This window comes from Dromiciops gliroides, chromosome 3, assembly GCF_019393635.1.
Source record: "Dromiciops gliroides isolate mDroGli1 chromosome 3, mDroGli1.pri, whole genome shotgun sequence".
Lineage (NCBI taxonomy): Eukaryota > Metazoa > Chordata > Mammalia > Microbiotheria > Microbiotheriidae > Dromiciops > Dromiciops gliroides.
In genome coordinates this window covers 577,468,039-577,481,319 of record NC_057863.1, presented here as the reverse complement: position 1 = coordinate 577,481,319, position 13,281 = coordinate 577,468,039, and the positions used below count along the sequence as shown (strand labels likewise).

Below are 13,281 nucleotides of genomic sequence, written 5' to 3'. Positions count from 1 at the left end.
CTTGGGGAGTAACTGTGATGCAATGACCCTATCTCTTTTGCTGAGGTGGACCTATCTGAATTGTCTTAAAGTTATCTATATAAGCTGTCCCTACCTTGAAGCCATTTCTGATCTTCAGTGATCAGCTAGTTAATGTGTTGCTACCTTGACTTACTTATAATAAAATCCTTTTAATTATTTGTGTTGTGAGTTTTGTCTTGCTAATCAAGGTGAAAGCACAAATGAAGAATTTTCCTTTCAACACTTCCCAACCAGGAAATCAAAGATACAAAGCCAAATACTTGTGTTGGAAATAATCATATACTTAAAGGAGAATGATTTTCCACCTGATGTTTGGTAATAGATTGGTTTTACAATTGTATAGTATTAATGCTTGATTGCTATCAATAATCTCTGTGTAGCAGGAATGGAGGTATTTGTCACAGATAAAGAGTGCTATTCCTTTCAATCCATCATAAAAATAAACGGGCCATCATATGCTTAGGACACACTAAATTAATATTAATAAACTGTGGCTCTTGGAGAAACTGCTAAGTGTATTTCTCCTTTCTGCCTTCCTTTTGCTTAAATTTTCATTGTACTCTCTGTCTTTGGGGAAGGAAACTGGGCTGGATGCCCACTCCTACAACCATCTTTTTTTTTTTCTTTTCTTCTTTTTTCTTTTTCTGACAGGTGTTTTTTTTTTCACTTTAAACTACTACTAAAAGAAGAAAACAAAGCTATTTCTGAAGCATTATCTTTCTTGGCCTTTATTCATCTACTGACACTACTGACCACACCTCATCCTGAATACGTTCTCATCTCTGAGTTTTTGTGATACTGCTCTTCCTTAGTTCTGCTTCTACCTATCTGACTGCTCTTTCTAAGTATCTCTTTTTCCCCATGGGTCATAATCCATATCACAGTTTGTCAAATTTATTGTTGTTGTTTGTCCTTCATTCTTGAAGAGGACCATGATGATGTCATGACTTAAAATGAATTGAATTTAAGTGAGGAAAGGCTGTGGCAAAGTCATGAATTTTTTCAAAGCACATTTCTTGGTAGTCTTACATTACTGATGTTTTAACATTTTATTTTTATCAACTAACTTCATTTCATTTGGGATTCTCATCTTCTAAAAACCCAATTTATGTCTGCAGAGAGTATGTTAAGATGGCAGTTCCTTCTATTATTGTGTTAAACATGAAAATCCTGGTCAAGAACATGCCTGGTATTATGTATAATTAGTTTAGCTTCTCTTATATAATCAAACACACACAAAAAACAAACAAAGACTAAGGCCATAAACCAATCTGGTAAGTCCAAAGCTAGTTAAGTCTATCAAAGTAGACAGTCAAATGGACAATTATATACTAAACATCCATTTTGGGCATTGCTCTGGCTACATCTACTGAATGCAATAATATAGCATCAGAGGATTTTATTTGGGAGGAGAGTTTGTGATGATCTTGTCTAGCCTCATCATTTTCCAAATGAGGAAACTAAGGCTATAAAAAGTTCAGTGACATGCCTCAAAGGACATACAAGTTGTAAGTCTCAGAGCTGCAACTTGAAGCAAGTTTAAATAATTCAAAATTCAGTGTGTGGTATAGTGAAAAGAGCTCTGAATTTGGCATTAGGCTAGATCTGGGTTCAAGTACTTCCTAGCAATAGGCAAGTCACTTAAATTCTCTTATGCTGTTTGTCTAGAAGATGGAAACAATAATGTTTATATTACCTACATAACATAATTATTATGTGGCTAAAAGGAGATAATGTGCGATTAGCCTCGTATCAGTGTCATACCGACTTGTGTTGTCTCTCAATCACTATTAAACATACATTTTATTTTTTAACATGTAGATGAAGCTATGACTTTGGCTTAAGCTTACTCTTAGTTACTTTAAAAAATTTTCCCAATAAATTTACAGAAAATTTAATTTTCTTTCCTAACATACTGAATGTGAATAACAGAGGAGGCCTGCAGAAGCTGATAAAGTAGGAGTGGATAAAACCATGAATCTTTTGGTATACCATGAACCTAAGGGAAATGGAATAATCATTTTTAATGATTTCTTTCATTGAAATCATATTGATACCTTATTAACTGTGATGATTAAAAATATGAGAGACAAAGTTTCTGGGTAATTTAATCATTTTATTAATAAGAAAAGTAGTTATTAATAAAAAGTTGGTCATTTGGGCATCTCTCTCAGACCAAAGACTCCTAATGGCTGTGGGGTCACAATTTATATGCTCTTTGAAGAGGAGGTACTCCTGAGGTATGCCTAGTTACCTCTGATTAGTTCATTATATGTTATGTGGGCTATCTTGGGGTGCTTAACTTAGGTCACTCAAATCTTGGTCAAAGAGACATCAATTTTTATATCACCTGTATTGATAATAGGGAGGACCAACATTTTCCCAGGACCTGTCTGAGCAAATACAATGAGCAGGAATACACACATTAAAAATTATCTTATTGTCTGATTAGATCTTGGCCTGGGTAAATCTCTAAGATAAATTTCCTATGCTGGTTAATTTCTAGATGAGGAAATAGAAAAGGGGAAAACTTTGCTTCTAATATAATAATTACACGCATATATGTGAATATAATGTATATGCACACATGTATATATCATATATAATAAATATACAATATACAACCACACATGCACAATGTATATATACACACACGCTTGTGTATACACACATGTGCATACATGAATTTGCACATATACATAATGTGCATACATGCACGAATGTGTGTATATATGTATGTTGTATGTATACATGTGTGTATGTATAGGACACCTTGATTTGCTTGAGCCTCCAAATTAGGGATGGCTGCATTGGCTAACACAACAACAAGCCTTTGTGTGACTGAGAATAAACCTAGTTGGATGTACAGGGAATAAGTAACTCTGAAGCCAATCAAAGACTTATCTGACTGCAGAATATGAAGCTATAGATATATCCTGTTTGTGGTCCTTTTGCAGACAACCTGATCCCTTAACTTTGGAATAATCCTGCTTTTTTGGAGATATCTTCTATAAAGACATCTTCTAATAAGGCCTTAATTATTATAGTTGATTATTGACTGGTAATGCCAAATTGATTTCTATAATGGTTGAACTAAATCACAGCTAATCACAGCTAAATCACAATAGTACATTAGTTTGCCCCTCATTCAAAAACCCCTACATTGATTTTTTTCATCTTTTATAATCTTGTAAATAGGGATTGTTTAATTCCTTATTCTTATATTCCCAGCACTTGGTTCAGTGATTTGTACATAGTAGGTACTTAATAAATGCTTGCTGACTAATTGGTAAATTTTATGAGTATTAGGTGAAACCTTAGAGGTTTTTTTGCATGTATTTCTCTAATTATTAGTGATCTGAAATATTACTGAAGAAGAGTAACTTGCCTAATAGAAAAAAATCATGCTCAGGAGAGAGAAAGTTTCATTTTCTTGCTGAACTATGAAGAGGAGCAGTTAAGTGACCTGCCAAGCAACCACATTGCTGTTCCCTTGAGCAACAGTATGATGTCATCATAAGAAGAGACAGTATCAAGACACTGCAGTGGCAGAGGTGTGATTTGACTTATCTATGTGTGCCACCCTAATATGAACTCTCTGTATTTTGCATTTTCATGGGAGAGTTCACTCCAGGTTAAAAGAATGAATTTATTTTTGTTTGTCTTTACTACAATTCATTTTAGTAAAGGACTATTATCTGAAGTAATTTTAGCAATTAACTATTAAAGGTTAACTGGGGGACGGCTAGGTGGTGCAGTGGATAAAGCACCGGCCCTGGATTCAGGAGTACCTGAGTTCAAATCCAGCCTCAGACACTTGACACTTACTAGCTGTGTGACCCTGGGCAAGTCACTTAACCCCCATTGCCCTGCTAAAAAAATAAAATGAAATAAAGGTTAACTGAACATATTGAAGTTTCTTGGTTACAGTTTTAGGAGTGAGGCCCCACAGAGTACCTGGTGGTAGTCATATCCAAGTGGATACAGCTTGCTAATGCAGATTGGGGGAGGGATGCTATACACATTCAAATTTTGCAACCCTTAGAGTTTTGTCTCCTTTCCAGGCCTGTGTGCCAATTTATCAATGCACCCTGAATTTAACCAAATCATCTAGATGGAAACTGATTTAGGAAGTATTAGTGCCACTTCTTCCTAGTGAGAAAAAATTATTATTTTTCTTTTCTATTAATGACCAATTACTACTAGGGAGATTCAGGATTTTTTCCCTTCCTATTTCCTCATTCTTTCTAGATCAGATCAGCCCCTAAAGAATAGGGCTGATAATGAAATTGGATTTAACATTCTCAGTCTTGTTCAGACCCCACACAACTGGTGAAGCCCATTTTGTTCTACTCAGGTTTTTTTGGGGGGGAGTGGTACAAATTCTTTTTCTAGATTGCCCTAGCTGTCCCCCAGTCCATCATTAGAATAGGCCCACCTATTCTGTAATATTCATTCTTCTCGTTAATTGTTAACCAATCAGAGTTGAATGTCTCCTGTCAGAAACACCCACTCTTCCAAAGGTATACAAACATCAAGAGACCATCCTGATCTGTGTTTTGTTTACAAGATGGTTAAATGACCATCCTTTTATTAATCATTAACCAGACATAATTTTTTTTTTGGCGGGGCAATGGGGGTTAAGTGACTTGCCCAGGGTCACACAGCTGGTAAGTGTCAAGTGTCTGAGGCTGGATTTGAACTCAGGTCCTCCTGAATCCAGGGCTGGTGCTTTATCCAGTGCACCACCTAGCCACCCCCTAACCATACATAATTAATAAAATGATTATCCAGAAATTATATCTCTCAAACTTTTTTTTGTCACAATAGTACTAACTGGACATAATTTTTCATTTAGTACTTTATCAACTAAGGTGAAAGGAGATGCCTTGATTTTGAAAAACTCATTAAATTATATGGATTGTTATTATATTAGTAAAAAACTCTATTATTAGAATGGTTATAATATGAGCTTATACAGCATAATTAAAAATATTAACCAGCTTCCTCATCTCTAATTGTCTACTAAGGACACATTAATGACCTATTAAAAGAGGCTTCTATAATTTTTTTCAACATACATTAACACCAAAGACAAGAAAGAAAATAAATAAATAAAATGTCTAAAAGGATATAAAACACAATTTCAGGCTGTTTTGTTTTTAGGAATCCCCCCCCCCCGCCCCCCGTTTCAAGAAATACTATAGTGGGCTTTGTTTTCGAATTATGGTAAAGTGAAGCTGATGGAGAAACTTAGTTTAAGTGCAACTATAAACATCTTACTAATGTATATAATCACACCTCTCTTGTTTGCTATTCATTATAAGTACAATATATCGTAATTAAAATGAGCCTAAAATGTAGAAATGAAATACAATTTAAAATTCCATCTTTTAATATATAATTTGTCTTTTCATTTCTCTCACAAAATAATCAGAACAGCTAAATGGCTTCATTACTAGAAGAGTTTTAGAATTTCTGAAAGTATTCTAATATTGTGCCAAAATATCCCTAGAAAACAGGGTCAGAAATCTCCAGTTTGTTTAGTTCTGACCTGATTTAGCTGTTGGAATTATCCTATTTGTAAATGTGGCTCCAGTGAGCATTATGCAGGATGTATCAAAAATAAAATGGCACAAATTAGAACTGTCAATGTGTTCAGTGATAGTTCTTTAGTGATTACAGTTGGTTTGCTTACTGCTGGATTTGGGTGTATCAATAAATATTATCCTTTGAGAGTCTATAAAGTGAATCTAATTCTCTGAAAAAAAGTGTGAATGAGTAAAAAAATTTATAATCATCACTTTTATTTTTTAATAAGATTTAAACTAAAACCTCAACTCAGCATGTTTGCTAACTCTGGAAATGCCTCCTGGCTTCTCTGACTCAACTTCCCACCCTTTCTTTTAAACCTAATTCAAACTTTACCTCCCTTCTTGAAGCCTTTCCTGACTGCAGTCAGTCATATAGTCCACTTGAACCTCACCTTGCACTGTCTTTGCACCTCTATTAATAACTATTATTGGTTTTGTTATAATTAAAATAGTAATAATAATGCCATTATATTGGGGTTATGCTGTATCTACACTGGATACTTCCCCAAGTGCCTAACATGGTGCTCTATTCATGGAGAACTTTAAATAAATATGTGTTGAACTTTTATTAACAGTTTTATAGGATGAATCCCTGTTCTCTGGTCCTTGGATAGGAGTTTAGGCTATTACAGACTATGAGATGAATCCTGAGTTTCTAGAATTTTAGAGTTGGAGACATATAGGATTATTCTAGTCCATCACCTTCATTTTATAGATACACAATCTTAGACCTAGAAAGGTGGAATTAAACACATACACACATACACACTTTAATATTTTTCAGAGTTGGAAGATTGAATTTTTTCCCCTTTGTAGGAAGGAAAGATGAGAGAGTTGCTTCCTACCACCTATACACCCACCCTACTCTCCTTTCCTCAAACATATGATACCTTTTGGATTGTACATTGTCATAACTACTTAACTTTAAGGGAAAGTTTACAGGTGGCTGAATAAAGGAAGGAAGATCCCAGATGATCACTATATCATATTGTTAATCCATTAGAGGCGAGAAAGGAAAAGAGGGATCCTATTTATCTTCTGTTTCTTTTGTATACTCTTCTTGTGTACCTCCCCGCCCCCCCATTTTGACCTTTATGTTCAGTTAAAGTTCAAGAGGTTTTATTACCACACTGTTATATAATTCATCATACAAATTAAATCATCTCCATTATGTGGGATGAGGACACGCATACTTATTGGGAATTGTTACTACTTAACATACTAGGAATTTATCAAATATCACCTCACTAAAATGACATCTATAGTTCTTTGTTTGATTTTATATTTCTTGTCAACTGGTAGATTCTTGTATTGTTGAGTTTGTATTGTTGCAAATCATGGGTTTTATATATTTGTTAATATATTTTATTAATCTCCATTTATTATATTTTATTATTATCTATACATATCACTCAAAGTTACAATTGCAAATATTCAGAAAATTATGTGTTCATATCCACTTAATTTGTAGAAAGCATGTACTTGGTTAACCAAATCACCAAATGAGAAAGAAAAGTGATGTGATCTATATCATAGACACACAGAGATGTATATGTGTGAGGTAACTGGTTCCTTCAGGGACTAACTATCCCAGTTTTGAGGTACTCTGTAGATCTATAACACTAAAGCCAGAGCTCACTGAATTGAACCAATTAATTTATTTTTAATATTTAGCTAAAAGACAAAATTAGGTATAATAAAAATGTGACTGCATAATAAGCAATGAATCAACGAAGCACGAGCTCTATAAACCTGGGGCACATTATCCCATGAATACATATACCATGAGTAGGAAAAGTAAACATAAGTAGGGAACACATGGAGAGGTAGCCACATAGGTATTATATATGCCCAGAACACATGTATTGAGATTCACATGCACAAGGAACACATTCATTCATATCCCATGAATGATGGAGCAAATAATTTCCATTAACTGTAGTGCCACTGAAATTTTCTAATGATGATTTCTTGCTGCTCTTGTCAAGATTATTCAACTATTCACCACAAGTTTCTTTGTCTCTACCAAGATAGAGCTCCTATTGGTAGCTATTTTGCTGTATAGTTTCTGGAATACACTACTCTACCACACACTGGTCTTCCCATTCCACCATTCTTCCTTTGCCCTTTCCATTGTACTTATGCTGGATGGGATAGTCTGGGACATCAAGTATGGAATCTGGTTCAGTGTTGCAGCCTAGACAACTGGGAGGTCTAGATCATCCTGGATGTATGGGCTAGGTTCAGGAAGAAGGGTTAGAAATGTGTACTGGAATGGAGAAGAAGACGGGGTCTAGTTATAAGATAAAAGAAAGTAGGTCAATGAAAAGCTTTAGATTTTTGGTCATTTTGTCCTTTCTCAGTCATTATCGTTTTTTAATATACTTGTGATTTAATCATTGTAGAGAACTTCTGATAAGGAACTCCTTTCACTAATACAAATGTATACTTGCTACACAATTTATTGTCTTAAAGATTTCTCTGGGCAGGGAGACATTAAGAATCTCATCCATGAGCCTGCTCAGCTCAAGGGAACCAAGCTCCAGTGGAGAAGTTCCTAAAGTAAGGCTCAGTGGAGGAGTTTCTCAATCAAGTTAGAAGTAGAGCTGACAAGAGATAGAGGAGAACAAACTTGATCTTCCACTTGACTGGTACTGTGAGTTATAGGCACTGTGCAGTCCTAAAGTAAGATGGGACAGCAACTACCACTTGAGAGGGCTCCTGGACTCTAGCAGTCCTAAATCTTGCCCTTTATGTGGAAGAACTCAGCCTGAAGATGGTATTATACATCTGGAGGACTGCATAGATCCTTGGGGAAGCTACAGCTCATTGAAAAGTTATCTTACCTCACTGGGACCATGGCTGCTGCACCAGATTGGAATCAACAAATACCAGCCAGGAGAAGGCCACTGCTGAGTGCCCAGAGCAGGCTGAGAGGGGGGGACCAACTGGTCCAGAAGCCAGTCCAGAAATGGACATTGTTGGAAAGACTCCCTTCCAAGCCAGGAGTGCCAGTGGCAGAACCAGGTCTTGGAAATGAGGCTATAAGTGAGGCACCTCCTGAGCCTAATGAGCCTATTGTCCTCATGGAGTCCATCAGACCTGTCCAGCAGGATCACTTCATGCACTAAGAGAGGAAGCAGCAGGGGCAGCAGGGTGCAGACAAGCAGCTCACTGATCAGAGGCCACCTGAGGGTTAGGGACATGTTTCAGGGGCAGTAGAAGAAGACCAAGGAAAGATACTGGGCCCAGCAGAGACTCAGGAACAGAGTCTGGTGGGAAGAGAGTCAAGAGAACAGAAGCTGAGCCTGGAGGAGGCTGGAGAGAGGAGGCTGGGGGTAGTAGAAGTTGGAGAGCAGAACTTTAGTCCTGCAGAGGCTTTGGAATGGAGGCAAAGCTCAAGGGAGACTGAAGAAAGGAGTTCAAAACTATCAGAGTCACAGAAATGGGAGACAGGCTCTGGGGAAACTAGAGAACAAAGTGTGAATCCAGTAGAACCTCAAGAACAGCCTTCTAAGGGCTCTGAAATGGGAGAATGTAGACTGAGCCCAGGAGAAGAGGGCAAAGGGAGCTCAAGAGAATCTGGGACAGAACAGAGACTAATGCAGAGGAAATTCAGGGAGAACTCAGGCCTTTTGGAGACACAGAGATGGAGCTCAAAGGTAATGGAAGCAGCACAAATGAGACTGAACCCAGGAGAGGATGTAGAGAAGAGTTCTAGACAGCTGGAAGCACAGAAAAGGAGCCTGAACTCTGGGAAAGCTCTAGATTGGAGCCTTGGGAGATCAGAGGCTCCAGAACAGAAGCCAGTTCCCTCAGACTCAGGAGATCACAAGTTGGACTTGCCTGGGCTGGAGACTGGAGAAGGGAGGACCGAGGCTGCTGAAGAGGAAGCTGGGGAGGGAGGCAGGCAGGTGAGCTCCCTTAGAAGCTACTTCTCTGTGACCACCCCCCTCTCACCCAAGGAAGTTGGACCCAGAGCCTCAAGGCCTCAGCACTCCCTGCTTCCCTCTCTCAGACCCATGCCCTACCATCTCAGCTCATTTGGAAACAGCTGAGGATTCTCATGAGTCATAGGGTAGCAGCCTCCTGCAACAATAGACACATCTTCAGTTACACCGAGGTGGTCTGGGCTCCTTATAGCCCCTGTTCCACCTGAAGTCCAAGTACCTGACCCTGAAAGTACCCCATCTCTAAGAAGATAGAGGTGATTGGGGGCTACCTCTGTCTCAGCTGAAGCTGCCTGGAACTCACTCCCACTCCCAAGTATTGAAGATGGATCCTCCAGCCTTCCTAGAAATTGCTGTGCTGAGAGACCCCCCCCCCCATCAAGTGAGCTGCCAGCAGAGAGAAATCCCACTCTCTTCTCTACTGTACCTTCTCCGTGCTCTGTCAGGGGAAGACCTGCCCCTGCCCCCCCCCCGCCCCCAGAAATAAAAGGGTGGGGGAAGGAGACTTGACTGTTCAGGAGCTTGGATGGGAGTCTTTTGTGTTTTTTCTTGATTGTTTAGCTCAATAAAGTCTCTTCTCTATTCCAAAAAAAAAAAAATCTCATCCATTTTGTGGTCCACGACCTAGGCAGCTAGGTAGTGTAATGGATATAGCTTAAGCCTGGAGTCAGGAAAAACTGAGTTCAAATCTGGCTATTGGTACTTACAGTCTATGTGACCCTACCAAGTCACTTAACCTTTGTTTACCTCAGTTTCTTCATCTATAAAATAGAAATAATAATAAAAACTACCTCCCAGGGTTGTTGTGAAAATAAAATGAGATATTTACAAAATTCTTAGTACAATGCATGGCACATTATAAGTACTATATAAATGTTAATATTATTGTTATTATTATCATTATTATAATGATGGTACAGGGAGTACAAATCAGAAATAAGAATTTGAGTTTAATTCTTGTAACCCAATTATAAGAACAGTATGCCATCCATTAATCTAAGATATTTCTCAGCCTTTATCTTGGTCTATTCAAATGATAATGTAAGGAGGGCATTTCTAAAGATACATTTGGAAAACAAAACCCTCATATTTGTTGGTACATTTACAATATTCTTTCCTTCATGCATGAAGACATTGATACATAGGTAGGAAATGTGTTTTGGTTTGTTTTTCTAGAAGTGTTAAAGTGTTATACCAAGCCTCACAATGTTTCCTTCTGTTTCCCTTGTGATCCATAGGCTACATTTGTTGAATAACTGATCAAGCTCATGGTGGGAGAATTTTTCTGAGTGTATTTTTCTCAGTTTTCACAGAGCTTTTCCACGGACACTGAAATACTCCCACAAATTTTTTGAGTGCTAAAGATGAAAATTTCACAACCTGGGCTATTTAGCATCATGATCTCACCAGCTTAGCTGACTCACTCAGTAAAAGACATGTTTAAAATTAACTTTTCCACATAAGATCTTGTGAAAAAAAAATCTGGAGGCTTAATGAGCTGCAAAGTTGATGAGTCAACAGCGTATACCATAGCACTGAAAGTTATTAATTAGATTTTATGCTTAGTCTCCATTAACATGGAATATGATAGTTCTGCTGTACTCTACTCTAATCACACTACAAATGGAGAGTTGTGTTCAATTCCAGGCACCACATTTTACAAAGAACATTGAGAAGGTTCAATGTATCCTAGGGAAAGCTTACCAGGACAGTGAAATGATTGGGGACTACTTCCCCATCCATTACTATTTTTATTGAACTAATATTTTTCTCTCCAACATGGCAACATGGACTCTGCCTCTAGAACCTGTGGCTCTGATAGGTCAGTTTTTGTCTCATCTACTCTTGGCCCAGGTCTTCATACCACTTCCTGCAGAGTTCCATGCCATTTCAGGTATATGCCCACCCCTTTCTGGATCCCTCCATGTGTTACCTTCTTCCATTGAAATGTGAATTTCTTGAGGTCAGATATTTGCCTATATTGGTATCACTAGCACTTGGCATTGTACCTGGCATATTGTATTCTTTTTTTTTTTTTTTTTTGTGAGGATTGGGGTTAAGTGACTTGCCTAGACAGCTAGTAAGTGTTAAGTGTCTGAGGCCAGATTTGAACTCAGGTCCTCCTGACTCCAGGGCCAGTGCTCTATCCACTACACCACCTAGCTACCCCATACCTGGCATATTGTAATTTTTTTTTTTACCTTTCAGTCTGCCTGTCTTATTTGAAGCATGGTTGAAGGAATGGTCATGATAGTTATCATTCAGTGTTGGAAGATTTAGAAGAATGACTGGAATTGTTCTGCATGGTACTAAATGAAAAATAAAAGCCAACAACACTTTCCAGCAAATTTCCCCAATACTCCATGCATACTCTGACTAGGGTCAGAGGCTCTCCGAAAACAAAACAAGATAAAAAAAATCTCTGCACCAGCACATTTTGTAAATACTTGCACGTTCTGCTCTTATGTAACATGAAAATCCAATTCAGTATTGAACATATTTTATCTTTTTAAAGATTTAAAAAGTTCTGAAGGAAGAGTTGGAGACCTGAATTGGATGTAGTTGGCAGCTAATTGTGTCATCTTAACTAACTTGATAAGTTTACAATTCATGAAAATATCATATCATTTAATTTTTGTTTTAATTGGCATATTGCCTGTGATAAAGACTAGAGGGAAAAATGGACTGATTCCTAGTTTTTTAGTAAAGAAAAATATGGGCTAGGCAAACAAGTTGTTTATAGATTCTAGTAACTATGAATAATTCTCTTCTGAGAATGATGTTTTTCTGTTTCCCAAATCCTTGTTTAGTTTGCTGCATGTTATTTGCAGACACACAATACTTTGGCAACGATCTTACAAGGTCAGATTTTTGCTACTATGGATTGTTAATTCAAAAAGAAAATGTGAAAGTTGAACTTGGTATTTCCATATGGATTTATGAGTGAAATTGACTTTATGTGAATTTTATACTGCAGTGATACATCTGTAAAGTACTCCCTTAAAATGTCTTAGCTTTAAAGGAAAAATCCAAACAACCTGTATTATCCTCTCCATTTGCATTTGAATAGAGTATATATAACTTAGCCATTGAAATGTCATTTCAATGAATTCAAAAGTGATTTTTCTTATTTTATCAAAGTATATCAATTTAGAGAATGTTTTCAATTTTTATATGGCCATCATTATTTATTTAAGGAAAATAATTTTAAAATATTGAACAATACTTAATAATGAACTAAAGAGAAGGAAGAATCAATCTATCAATTTTTTCTTAATTCAAAATTATGAAAAATATTAATGTTGTGGAAAAGAATTAGAGTTAGAACTAATTTCTTTTATATCCAATGAAGTGACATGGGAATTTGAAAATAATTTTAGGAAATAAAAATGAGCTAAGGAAGCCATACAAGATTTCAAAACAAAGTAGTTAATATCACCAGAATAGAAGCTACCTTATGACAGTGGACATTTTTTAAATTATAAAGAACAGCTATCTAAAACCATCAGCAAGGATTATTAGTAATGGAGATAAACTAGAAGTCTTTCTCGTAAGATCAGTGAAACAAGAATGACCATAATCACTAATATTATTCAATATTGTATTGGAAATGTTAGCAATAGGAATAAAAGGAGAAAATTCATTAAAGGAATAAGAATGGACAATGAAGTAATAAAAAATATCTTTTTTGCAGATGATATGACAAAGTACTTAGA

General features: G+C 36.8%; 1 pseudogene; it reads left to right on the top strand.

Moving 5' to 3' along the window:
* The first annotated feature begins 8,473 nt into the window (after positions 1-8,473).
* Positions 8,474-9,673, top strand: LOC122747975 (annotated as a pseudogene).
* The last annotated feature ends 3,608 nt before the right edge of the window (positions 9,674-13,281 follow it).